Raw genomic sequence first — 13,476 nt, forward strand, 5'->3', positions numbered from 1 at the left:
CACTGGCTTTTACACAGCACCACGATTTTTTAAAGAAACAAAAAAATTTGCCAATTAACTAATGTCACAACAGTTGCTTATCCTTTCAAAATTTTATTTCACTCTTTTTGAAAGACCTTGTTTATACTTCTTCAAGAAAATTTTTTTATCATATATCACTCTTGTGCATAAAAAAGGGAAAATGTAGTTAAAATAAATTGGTTAAGGTAATTCTTAAAAAACTTCACATAAAAAGTCAGACTTTTCTGAATCTCTTTCCAAATCAGAATCATTAATAATTGTGTTCCACATGATATTGTTCTGTTTCATCAGAGTATTAGAGATGAAGCACTTTTGAAAGAATCCTTTTTTCCAAGCTACTGACACCTACCTTGCAAGTGTTGATGTGCACCCATAGTTGGTGACATTATCAAACCTGCTTCATCTGCATCCTGCTCTCAGAGGTGTTAATGTTTTGAAAGGAAGAAAGCAAGAGTTCAGAACTGATGAAATGTACTAATGCATTTTGTCCAGGAACACCTGATGTTATTAACCTGCCCCAATATCCCCACATGCTCTTACTCCAATCTCCGACATTTTTGTTTCTTGAGAAAGATTCTTTTTAATCTTTGCAAGGTATACATTTCTCTTTTTAATACTTTTTAAAAAACTTTTAATATACACATAGTAATTGCACGCATATATGAGGTACATTGTGATATTTCAATACACATAAAACGTGTAATGATCAGATCAGGGTAGCCGGCAGATCCATCCCCTCAAACATTCGTCATTTCATTCCACAAGGAACATTCAAAATCCTCCCTACTGGTGTTTTGCAATATGGAATTCATTTGTTGTTACCTTCAAAAGATACTACTAATCAGCTGCACTTGTGAACTCATTATCCATCATCTTCTATCCTCCCTCATCCCCACTCCTTCCAGCCTCTGGTAACCTCTGTTCTACTCTCTACTTATACGAGATTGTCTTGTTCAGCTTCCACATGTGATGGAAAGCATGCAGTATTTTTTATTTTGTGTCTGGCATATTTCACTTAACATAATGGCCTCCAACTCATCCGTGTTGTCACAAATGACAAGATTTCTTTCTTTTTAAAGACTGACTAGTATTCCATTGTGTATATTCCATACTCTTCTTTCCATTCATCCAGAGATAGACAGCTAGATTGAGTCCATATCTAGGTTATTGTGAATATTGCCTCATAAACAGGAGAGTACAGTTGTCTTTTCTACCTATTGATTTCAGTTCCTTTGGCTATGTTCCCAGTAGTGAAATTGCTGGATCACAGGGTTGTTCTATTTTTAGTTTTTGAGGGAACTCCATACTGTTTTCCATAATGGCTGTACTAGTTGACATCCCCACCAACAGTGCATGAGGGTTCCCCATTCTGCACATCCTCACCCACATTATTTTTATACTCCTTTAGTTTCAGATTGACACTAGTCCTTCATGACGTGATTAAGTGCCATCTTCAAGCCTTCCTGACTTGCTCTCTTCCTCTTTGGTACTCTCTAAGTATTTTGTATATACTCGTTTGAACAGTTATCACATATTTTCCCATAATCGAATGTTCAAGAATTAAAAACTAACATTATATTAGTACTTTTCTCTGTACCTTTGCTTCTAGAACGCATCTATTATTCAATAAAACTTGAATAAATATAGCCGGATACATTTCCTCCCTCCAGTTGGCAATAGAATGGTACAGAGTAAGAGAACATTGTTTTCAAGTTGTCCTAGGTAGACTATTGATACTAGGTCTTTTATAGGAAGTAGTGCCAGTGGTCAAGTATCACCTAATATAGGATTTCAGTTTAGTCTGAATATTTAAATTCTACATTGGTCAAGGCCACAGTTTTACAAAACAAACTACTAACCTAATATTTGTGTACTTATTGTCGAATTATTCAGTGTATTTGATAAAATTATTATTATGGTTTAGATGTGAAGTGTCTCACAAAAGTTCCTGTTAATGCAAGAATATTCAGAGGTGGAATGATCAGATTATGAGAGCTATGACCTAATTATTCATCCTAATTTGAATGGTGTTTTAGTCAGTTTTTTCACCACTGTGATGAAAGGACCCAAACTGAACAAATGTAGAGGAGGAAAAATTTATTTGATGCTTATGGATTCAGAGGTCTTAGTCCCATTCCTTGGGGTTCAAGGTGAGGTAGAATATCATGGCAGAAGAGTATGGTGGGGAGAAGCAACTCACATGATGATCAGCAAACAGAGGGAAAGACTCCACTCACCAGAGGCCAAATACATACCTCAAAGGCATGCCCCCAATGCCCCACTTCCTCCAGCCAGACCCAACCTGCCTTCAGCTACCACTCAATCCCTTCAGGTGATTAATCCACTGATTGGGTTAAGGCTCTTGTACCCCAATTATTTCTTCTCTGAACCTTCTTGCATCGTCTCACAAGTGAGCTTTTGGGGGACATCTCACATTCAAACCATAACGAATGGACTGACTGAGTAGTAATTGTAGGCAGATGGGGAATGATTGGATGAGGTGGGTCACTGGGGGTGTGCCCTGGAAGGGGGGCATCTTCCCTGTGGCCCTTCCCCCTTCCCTCTCTCTTCTTCCTGATCCTGCCATGAGCTGAGCAGTTATCCTCCACTGGACCCTTCCCCTATGATGTGCTGCCTCAACTTGGGCCCAGAGACATGGAGTTGGCCATCAATGGGCTCTGACTTCTGAAACCATGAGCCCCAAATAAAACGTTCCTTCCTCTGAGTTGTCCTTGTTAGGTATTTTCGTCACAGCAATACAAAAGATATCGAAAATAGAAACAATTTGTATCTTCACAGTTTTTACACTGAAAACAACCCAGAGATTGGAACCTGAAAAAGATAAAACTAAAAGCAATTTTAGAACTTTTAGATGCAAGTTTGAAGTCTCATTAAAATATTTTCTTTTAATAAAAAAAAAAAAAAAAAAAAACATTAGCCAGGGTCAAATGCAAGTTCTTAAAATGTGCCCTCTAATTTCATTAACAAGTTTCAAAATCAAGAGTCTGTCAGAATGACTCAGTCAGTCTATTTATTGATGCTATTGTAATTCTCAGAGAGATACTGACAAAGGAACAGGTAATGACCTCCGGAGCAGTGTTCCTGGAAATATTGACTAGTCTAACCTGTGTCGGTCATATGGAATGCTGGACAGAGATGCAGCCTTCTGAAAGCACACACCTTTTGATAAATCCCTGGAATCAGGGTAATTCTTGTAGACTGAACAGTTTGAGGATGAGTTTTTAGATTGTGATCCACTGAACTTGATAGCACAGGTAATATATTTAGTGTTTTCCTGGCAGACCCAGACGAATTTCCAAAATTGAATAAGGCTTTTTCTTCTGGGCTAGAAAATTCAGTGTTGTTCAACATAATTAAAAAACTTTGCAAAGTATTTTCTCTATTATTTACATCACTAGTTTTTCACTATTAAATTCTGTAAATTTAATAATGTTTCACTTCAGGCTATACACATGAGGAGTTAATCACTTTTCCTTTGAATACAGATAGAAGCAAGAATTTTAAAAGATGATTTGGTATTGGACACTTTCCAGAGGAAATGATCTGATACATCATTAAACAGAAAACTTCTTAAAAAGGTTCTGAGTCACTGCAAGAATTCAGAAAGAGGGATGTGAGTCATCATAGGTCACCCAGAGGATGGAGAGAGCTCGAAATAGAACACAGATATCCTCCTTCCCCCTTCCATGCCTACTTCCTCTGACAATGCAAACTATTCACTGAGTCATAAGACCATACCATAGTGTGACTGTTTTCTGAACAGATTTTCATTAAGGATTTTCAGGGATTCTAGTTTATTCAGCAGAATTAGAATAAGCATTATTTACTGAAAAGGCACTGGACTTTTTATGCAATAAAAATTCAAAGTTGAGAAAATTCAAATGATTGAATTTGATTATATCTAGAACCACCATCTGGTTTCATTCTCATTGATAATATAATTATGTTGGAAATTATTTAATAGCATTAATGTAATTTGAAGGAAAGAAACAAATTGAATCTTATTATGATGAACTATTTTTCCTCTACACAATGATTCCATCTAAAGTTTTTCTTTGCATCTCATTTTGCCTCTGGAACATCCATCCTGGATTAAACAATGTAACAATACATTGGGCAGCTCTATGATTATCTCTTATACAACATCCTTTCACTTGAAAAGGCCATGTGCAGCATATCTGTTGCTCATTTAGCTGAATACATCTGGCATGACCTAGCCTTACTTGTACATGCCAGATATTTCCTACTGCATTAGTTGCCACTGAGTATACGTCTTACTTTGCTAATTTCATAAAAGTTATTCCTTGTGATATAGTGAATGTCATGGTAAACCCTCTTTATTCACCAAGTGTCACTATTCAGCACATGCACTAATGGAGGGGAGGTGGTGCATTCACAGGTGTCCGTTTTCCTCTGGCTGTACAGTTGACTGTTGACTGTCAACCCATGTAGTCATATACTTATTTTTTTAATCCACTTCTTTTGAGACAGTGCATGTGGAGTGCCTGCTTTGCAGAGGCACAATAACAGGTGCAAGAGTGGTGTGTGATGGTGCACGCCTATAATCTCAGCAGCTCTGGAGGCTGAGGCAGGAGGATCTAGGGTTCAAAGCCAGTCTCAGCAAAAGTAAGGTTGTAAGAAACTCAGAGAGACCCTGTCTCTAAATAAAATACAAACTAGGGCTGGTGATGTTGCTCAGTGGCCTAGTGCCTCTGAGTTCAATCCCTGGTACCCCCCACCCTGCAAAAAAAAAAAAAAAGGTGCAAGAGATGTAATGGTTGATAAGGAAGAGATGGTTTTAGACTTATGGATGACAGTTTGCCTGTTGCCATTCATCTTCAATATAGTTTTGACCCAAGGAATGGGTCACTGAGAATCTCTTTATACCTAGAAATATCTGCAAAGACTTTGATTACACTACCTAAGGCTGCCTAGTCCTTCAAAAGTCCTCACAATCGGTTTCCAAGTGAAGGATTAAATGCCTTAGTCCTCTTTTCATGTGAGGAAAAACATGATTCCCAATACCCGGTGTTCTACTTCCAGTTATCTAGAGACTGCACAGAAGACAATGCAGTGAATTCTAACGAGACACAAAGACCTGGGTTCCATTCCTACAGTGCCATTCCCTGGCATCCCTGGCATTCTGAAAACATTCCTTCCAAGTAAAGTGAGAGGACTGCCCACAGCCCTGGTTTCAGAAAGAGCTCTAATGGTGGATGAGGGGCTTGAACCCAGTCTATAAAAGTGGCTGACACCTGTGTCTCATGCCTGTGCAAAATCAGTACTAGTGAAAAAAAATTACATAGTTATTATCATTTTATAAGAGCAAGTTAATAAGTATGCACTCTGCTAGGATATTTCAATTCAGGCTACATTCTCCATTTTTCTATTTCAGGAAAAGGCTGTAAAGCAGAATTCATCCCTTTACTCTGATGTATCAGCTATGTACAGTGGTCTAAAATAGGTGATTGGAAGATGAGCCAAAATCATGTAGAATAATATAAAAATGTTTCATAGAGTTTTACATATGTAAATAAGAGTGAATGACATTTTATATTATATATTATGCATAAAGTGATATTGTAAATTAATGTGCAGGTATATATTAAATTAATATATACACTTAAGACATGAGGAAGAATTGAATAATCATTAGAATATTTGGCTTGAAGGAGAGAATCCTGGGGGGACATAAGAGCACAGCATATGTGTTGAGAATCTGTTTTTCCAAGAGTAGTTAATTTGTCCTGTAATGCATTAAAGGTAAATAAGGGCCAGCAGTTTGAGATTAAGTGAATGGATTTCAGCTCATCATGAGGAAACATTTACTCAAATTCACATATGTCCATAGTGAGAATCTTGGACTGTGAGTTCCCTTTCTCCAAATGTATTAAATATAAAATGGGAATTTCAGAGGGGAATCAGACTTTCAGTATGTTGTTCAAATAAATGTCCTTGAAACTTATTTTAAACCTGAAAATAAAGGATTCTTGTTGATTCTCCATTTCTTTTTTGATAAATTGACAATAATGCCTATTTGCTCCTCACATAGTGTTATGCAGATCAAATAGATAATGCATGAAAAGTTTTGCAAAAAATATAAGGAATGGGTATTTCTATTGCACCAAAGGAAGTTACTCATTAATGAGTGTGAATCAGACCTGACTAATAACACAGTTATTCATTAACATCTATAAGGAACATCCAAATTAAAACACATAAAGATATTGGCTGAACTTTTATTTTTGAGGCTTGTGTTTAGAGAAAAGGGCACTGACTCACTTTAAAGAAACTTGGTTTACCGATGGACTTATTTCCCTTTATATTTATTTTTTAATTAGTAGTAACCATGTATGAGCTCATGCATATAAATAATATCATGGGTGAGCGCATAGACTGGTGCTTGATTGTTGGTTGGTCTGTAGGTCTGAAGTGTCTTGAATTAAAGCAGTTAATTAAAAGGATAATAATATGTTCCAGAAATTTCTATTTCCATAAATAATATAGTAGAATTCAAAGAATTTAAGAGAAAAGAAGTTTTAGATTTCCCAAATTCATATATTCACACTCCTACAGTAGTCTTTATTAAACTTTAAAGGTCACAGGGTTTACAGGATTATTATGCTTTAAGCAACATACTAAAGTGTAAATGAGATATTGTGTTCTTTTTAATTACTATTTCTGTATTGAAGGTGTTATTTTCCCACTTCCATTTCAATCCTGACCTATTCATGTCCTCTTTAATTCCTGTGGTGAACATAAGGAAAGTAATGTTGCTTCACTCAAGGAGTAAATAGCAAATGCAGTACAAGACTTTGGATGAACTATTTGAAAGTCTAATAAGAGAGAGTCCATGAAGAATGAGTCTCAGCAAAAAAACGTTATCTTGATGAGAGCATTTCCTCAAGTTCTCAGCATCATCATTTATTTTGTTGCTGTAAAAATGGTTCATATATTAGAAAGCCAACAAACTCTGCCACACTGATTCTGTACCACAGACCCAAAGATTTGCCACAAAGAGCATTGCATCAGGAGTTAGAACACTTGGTTCTGACACTTGCTAATTTTGTGACCTTGATGATGTGTTAAACCTTCTGAACTGCTTTATTCCCATGTGCTGAAGAGATCTAATAATGACCATCCTATGTGATAATATATAGAGGTACATTCAAATTATTACCACATTCCAGCAATTATTTAGCAGGTCAGACACCTACATTCCTTTCAATAACAGAGCCTTACTTTTTATACTTCTTCAGTTGTTTATTCTTTTCCTCTCATTTTTCATTTCCACTTTGTAGATGACACTTCTGTGGTTCAGAGGGTATAAAATGATTTATCAATACTAATAAGTGGTAGGACCTCCACTTCAAGAATGAATACCTGTTTCCCTAAACCCATATGTCATTCAGTTTAGAGAAACAAAATAGCCTGTCTAAAAAAACTGCAAAAAAAAATATATATATATAATATATATATATATATATATATATAATATATATATATAATATATATATATATATATATATATAATATATATATATATATATATATATATATATAGAGAGAGAGAGAGAGAGGGGGGGGGGGCTGGGTGTCAACCCTAATAGGGCCAGATCCCTCCTTACTTAATTTCTCCCATGGACCTCCAACTTCAAGAGTTCCTAAGGGGTACTGGAAAGGGCTTAACAGGAGCTTGGCTTATTCAACTCATTCTCAATTTAATACACAGAGTAAACATTCAGGTTTTCTGAGATAAGTCAGATATCAAATGAAGACAGCATTTCTCAATACTTTTAATAATCATGTATCCCTTATAAATAATGGGCCCACTTAGACACATTTATCTCATCTCCATCTTCCTTGATGAATTTTTAAATCCACAAACATACCATATCTCTGTTTTTGCTCTGTGACCTTTGAAGGTTCTGCATTATTGTGCTAATATTATTCTATTCCAGGAACTAATTTTGCATGATGAGAATGCACAGTAGAATTTTGGGCAATCACCTGTGTTTAGACAGATGACATGGAGTTTGAGGGCACTGAAAGGCTGTCATTCTGCTTTGGTTCATCCTAGCTCAGCCACTTTGGGGATGTGTGACCCTGGTAAGTTGTTCCTCTTGTCTTTGATTCAACTGGCCTGGTAGTGAAGTAGGCATTGTAAAAGCACCAGCAGCATCATGCTGCTGCTCATTTAAAGTGGTTAGGGTACCACTGGCAGGTAGGAAGAGCTCAGTAAATGCTCATTTTGCTATAGTATGGCGTCTTAAACTAGGAATAGAAAATCTGAGCTCTAAGCCTGACTCATCTAGGTAGCAGAGTACATTTTTGCTCACAGTCTCCATTTCTTCATGGATACATAATTGATTTCATTCAGAAATCATAGGTCCTTCTGATTGCAGAATGTGTTGCAGGACCTCCTCTATTTGCCTTCACAGTTGAGTGAATTTGCCTATCATTTTATTCTCTTATTTGTGTATTGGTTTTGTTTAAACATACTAATTTCTAAGAATCCCTATTACACTCTCATTTTTTTGACTGGTTGTAGCTAATTAACTTGAGCCCAGAATATTTTTACTATATCCCATAGAATTCCTTGGTAATAATAACACTTTATGTCTCACAAAATATGTCCGAGCCCAGTTTTACACTAATCCTCAAGACATCTTGTGATGTACATATTTTCATTCTAATTCTGTGATGAGAAAACTGATAGCACAGTTGATAGAGTGATTTAAGCTATAGTGAAAAAAATCTTAAGTTCTCTGTTTCTAAGCCTCTTGCCCCCCACAAAATGCCTTAGGTATGGGCATCTGGGAGAAGAGGGGAGGGTCACTGCACTTTGTATAGGGTTTTGCTTTTTTTAAAAATTGCAAATATTGAAGAAGATATAAAGAGGAAACTATTTTCTGACTTCTATTACACTACTATTTTCTTAGAGTGAAGGAGCTTTTGACATGACAAAGGTCAGCCTAATGCAGCTATCCACAGGAGCTGTCCCCAAATTCACTGGCATTAGCACAGTAGAAATATGAGAGACTCTAGACTCTTTTTTGTTGTTGTGTTGACTCCACAGTTGTTTAATGGAAATCTTCTTACCCTGCTGGAAGAAACTTCCTTATTTTTTTATTCATTCTTTAATTTGACAAATGTTTATTGAGCTCCTAGTATATATCAGGCATGGTTCCACAATCACTGTGGATGGTCATTGCTTGCTTTATTTTGTATCACTGAGCCTGGGCCTGTTCTTTGCCGTCACTACATCTATGTTCATTCTTTCATTCATTCAATGATCATTTATTAGATATCTCCTATATATTAGGCATGATGGGTAAGGCAAGAAAACAGATAAAAGTTTCTGCCTTCATGGAGGAGGGTGGATAGATAAGCATGACACCTAAGTAAAATGTACTTGATCATTTTTTCTGTGCTAAGGAGAAAAATAAAATAGAAGAGGAAGATATAACATGTTGGGTGGCATGAGCTTTTAGATGATTTGGACATGAAAAGCCTTACTATAAATGTAAATTTTAGATCAATACTGGAAGAAATGAGGAAAGCTAGTGGGAATCTTCTGGGAGATGTGTGGAATGTAAGAGAAGGATCAAGGATGATGGTGTGGATTTTTCTTGAGCACTTGGAGAATGAGAGTTGTCATTAATAATCTGAGGAGCATCATTATGTTTTAGCATCTTTTTTCTATATTCCTAGATTAAGAATGAGCAACTTGAACATAATGGCAGATACCATTAGAGTACTTTATCCAAGAGATGATTTAGAAATTAGGTTCTATTGTCTAGAGTTCCATGATTGAGCTATGTGACCATATAGTAAGCTATTTTAATTTTCAAATTTACTCATTCATGGATGAGACTCAATCTTCTGTTAAAAGCCTTGCCTACAGTCATTGTCCAGAGAGATTTATCTCCACTGCCCCACTTCTACACCCTGCATAATCTTCTGCTATTCCACATATTTACAATTGACACATCTGTTTTCATTACTAGAGCAATTGCTCCTCAACTGGATCTTATGTCTTGAGAAAATATCTTTGTATCTTGTATGCTGAACACAGTTTAGAAGCTTAGCTTCTTATTCCACATGCTGGATGAATTTAATAAAATGAACATTAATCATTGTTTCATGACATTGAATCTTCATGGGACAAGCTTAGAAAATATTGTAGAAACAGGAATGAAATAATAATATGATTAGTTTGGAACAGGAATTGTTCTACTTAGAGACATATTTTAGAGGGGAGTTAGCAAAGAAAAGGACTTTGCCTTCAAAAACTGTTTTTTTTTTTTAAATCCAAATAGTTTACATTCAATAATAGTGTAATTTGGTCATCTTGATTTTTGGAAGGTAAAAAAAATAAATCTATAAATTATGTGATTATACACATGTGTGGCCTTTATTTAATTATTTACATCCTTCTAAATGTCATTTACAAGAATTTAATGTATTTCCAATTCAGTTTACATGTATTGATTTCTCCCCAGAGGAAATATAATGTTGTATAAAATACAGATGTAAAGAGAGTAGAATTATGACAACAGGGTCAAGCCTTGCCACTGAGTCAACTTTCAGTGTACTTTATATAATTTAGTTATATTTGAAAACACATATCATAAATTTGTGTCATAGGAAGGTCTCAATAAATATTATTTTTCTTTATACAGATCATAACCTGATAATGGATACTGAATACACACTTAAATGAGTAGACAGAATATGAATACAGTTTGACATATTAAGATATACTGTTGTTGCCAGATAGATTTCATTTTGTATACTTTATACCCAGTGATATTTAATGACTGCTTACTGTATTTCAGGTCTGGTGCTTGGTGTTTTAAGCCACATCTGTACCCCAGTACCTTGTAATCCAAACAATACCCTCCTTAATTTTTACATAATGAAAACTTGCTTCTAGCAAATGGTAATATAAAGTTTTGAGCCCAAGTCTATCTAAAAATCCTGTATTTTCCCATTTCTAAACCACCTTCCAGAGTACTTAATCCATTGTTAAGAGATGAAATGACCAAAGCTTTTAAGTTCAGGTCAGTGGCTAAATCTACTCTTCACTTGCTCCCCTCACTCTATCTTGGTTAGCAAGAATCAACATGTTTATTAATTGTAGGCTTGCTTTTAGTGATATTTTGAAGGTTTTTTCCTTGCTAAAAGCTGTAATTCTGTGACCATTTTGACCAAAAATGAATACTTGCTGGAAAATATAGTAGTGGCATTTATTGGACCTGAGAGTTGTTTTTACCCTGTTTGCAAGTACTAAGCCTGCTTCATGGATGAAAGCAGAGTGCTTGCTTACTGATGGGCTATCAAGCAGCCTGAACATCAGCCCAAGTCCATGCTTCTGGTCTCTGTGTCTCCCCGGGTGACATGTATGGACCCAGATGATTTCTGCACTTATAGATGAACATTGAGCTTTTGAGTTCCAGTGCTTTTATAGTAAGCAGAAAGCAAACCTTTGTCCAGGGAGGTGACATTATTTCATCTACCAAGTTCACTCACAAGAACACACACTGAGATGTGGCTGGGTAAAGAACAATAGGGGCCTTACCTTCTTGGTGTTTCCATTGAGACATGTACGGAGATCCATGGAGAACTGTCTTTCCCAATATGATTCTCACATTTCTGAACTTCAAGAATCTGATGTTTTGGAGATAATGTTGACAGTTACTAAACCCATAAATTCAGGCATACAAACAATACTGCTACCAGTGGAAAATGGAAATGTTTTGCTTATTATTTCTTTGTGTTTAAACACTAATTCAGTAATTAATCTGAGTAATTCCAAGTTAGATTCAGTTGAACTATGAGGTTAGAGTTTGTACAGAGCTAGAGAGTGACAGAAACAGATTGATGGATACATTTCTAACCTAGTTTCCACGGTGGCCATCATTTAGAGAAGGAGATAGAAAGAGAAGTAGTGATGTAGATTTTTTTCATTCTTTATCTGTTCATTTGATAAATGCTCATCCATCACCAGTCTTCATCCTAGGCCATGGTGATACATCTGTGAACAAGGCCAATAAGGTCCTTACCTATAGTATAACTTCAATTTTAATGAGTATGGTCAGAAAATAAATATGTAAATAGGAAGTAAAATCAGAAAGTGACAAGTGCTATGGAGAAAACTGAACAGAATGTGGAGTTTGCTTTGGTTATGATGTTCAAGGAAGACCTCTCTGAATAGCTAACAAAACAGGGACATGTGACCCCTTTGAATGATAGCAAAGAAGTCAGGGTAGGCAGCAGAATGATTTGGAGGAAGAAAAATAGGAAAGAATGTCAGAGCAGCAATACAGTTAGGGTAAGCATATCATGATTGATGTAAATCTTTTAGAGCTTTGATTATTCTTTCAAAACAAAAGGAAACCATTGCAGGATATTGAACAGAGGATATGACCTGTAAATGTAACATTTTGTCATAGAATCCTACCAAAAATGGATACATTATATGATGTCTGTGTATTAAAACCAGAGGATGCTCCACCAGAAATATGGAATAAAAATATTCTTCCAGTTATTCTTGTATTTTGAATATATAGCTAAGTTTGGGTGGCAGATTGGATGTGGGTGTGATTAAAAGACAAGAATCAAGGATAAGTCCAAGTATTTTTGCCTGAGCAACTGAAAGAATGCTTCTTTCTTCTTCCCCCCTTCCCCTCCCCAACTCCCCACCCCCTTCCCCTTCCCTCCCCCTTCTCCTCCTCTTCCTCCTCCTTTTTTTCTCCCATCAACTGAGATGGAAAGGCTTTGATTTGAGTGGAAGAGTTTGAAGGCAAGAAGTTTATTCTGGACATGTTGAGTTTCTGATGACTGTTTGGTATCCAGTGGAGATGACAATAGGTTTTGGAGGCTTTGGGAGAGGTCTGATCTGGAGATATGTTTGGAAGTTGTTAGCATATAAATGGTACTTAGTGCCATGGTTTTACTGAGGCAATGAGTGTAGGTACAAAAGAGAAAAGACCAAGGACTGCCCTGGGACATCCAACAATGATGGGTCAGGGAGAAGAGAAGGATGTAACAAGAGACTGTGAGGAAGTGATGGATGAAGTATGTGGAAAGACAAATGAGGGTGGTATCTTAGATGATACCTGAAAGAAGGTGCGAAGGAAGAGGCAGTGATAACTGTGTCATCTGCTGCAGCAGGGACAAGTAATGTGAAAGTACTGAGGAGGTCATTGGTGACTTTGATGTGAGCAGTTTTGGTGGCATGATGGGAGTGAAAGCTTGATCAGAACAGATGTGAGAATTTGAAAGAAAATTGAAGATAATAATTATGAATGGATATGTTTCTTGACTCATTTGAGATGGTTTGCTCTAATGGTGGCTCAGAAATTGGACAGTAGGTGGCTAGAGAGTAGGATCAAGATACTTATGAGGGAGATAACAATATGTTTTTGT

The 13,476-nt window shown here is 36.2% G+C and overlaps 1 long non-coding RNA gene across 1 annotated transcript in view; it reads left to right on the plus strand.

The window, feature by feature from the left end:
• Positions 1-13,476, plus strand: part of LOC308633790 — a 219,903-nt gene that overhangs the window by 167,590 nt on the left and 38,837 nt on the right. The gene's annotated exons all lie outside the window — the stretch shown is intronic.

Source organism: Spermophilus citellus (genome assembly GCF_964194105.1).
Source record: "Spermophilus citellus genome assembly, chromosome: 14".
Taxonomy (NCBI): Eukaryota; Metazoa; Chordata; class Mammalia; order Rodentia; family Sciuridae; genus Spermophilus; species Spermophilus citellus.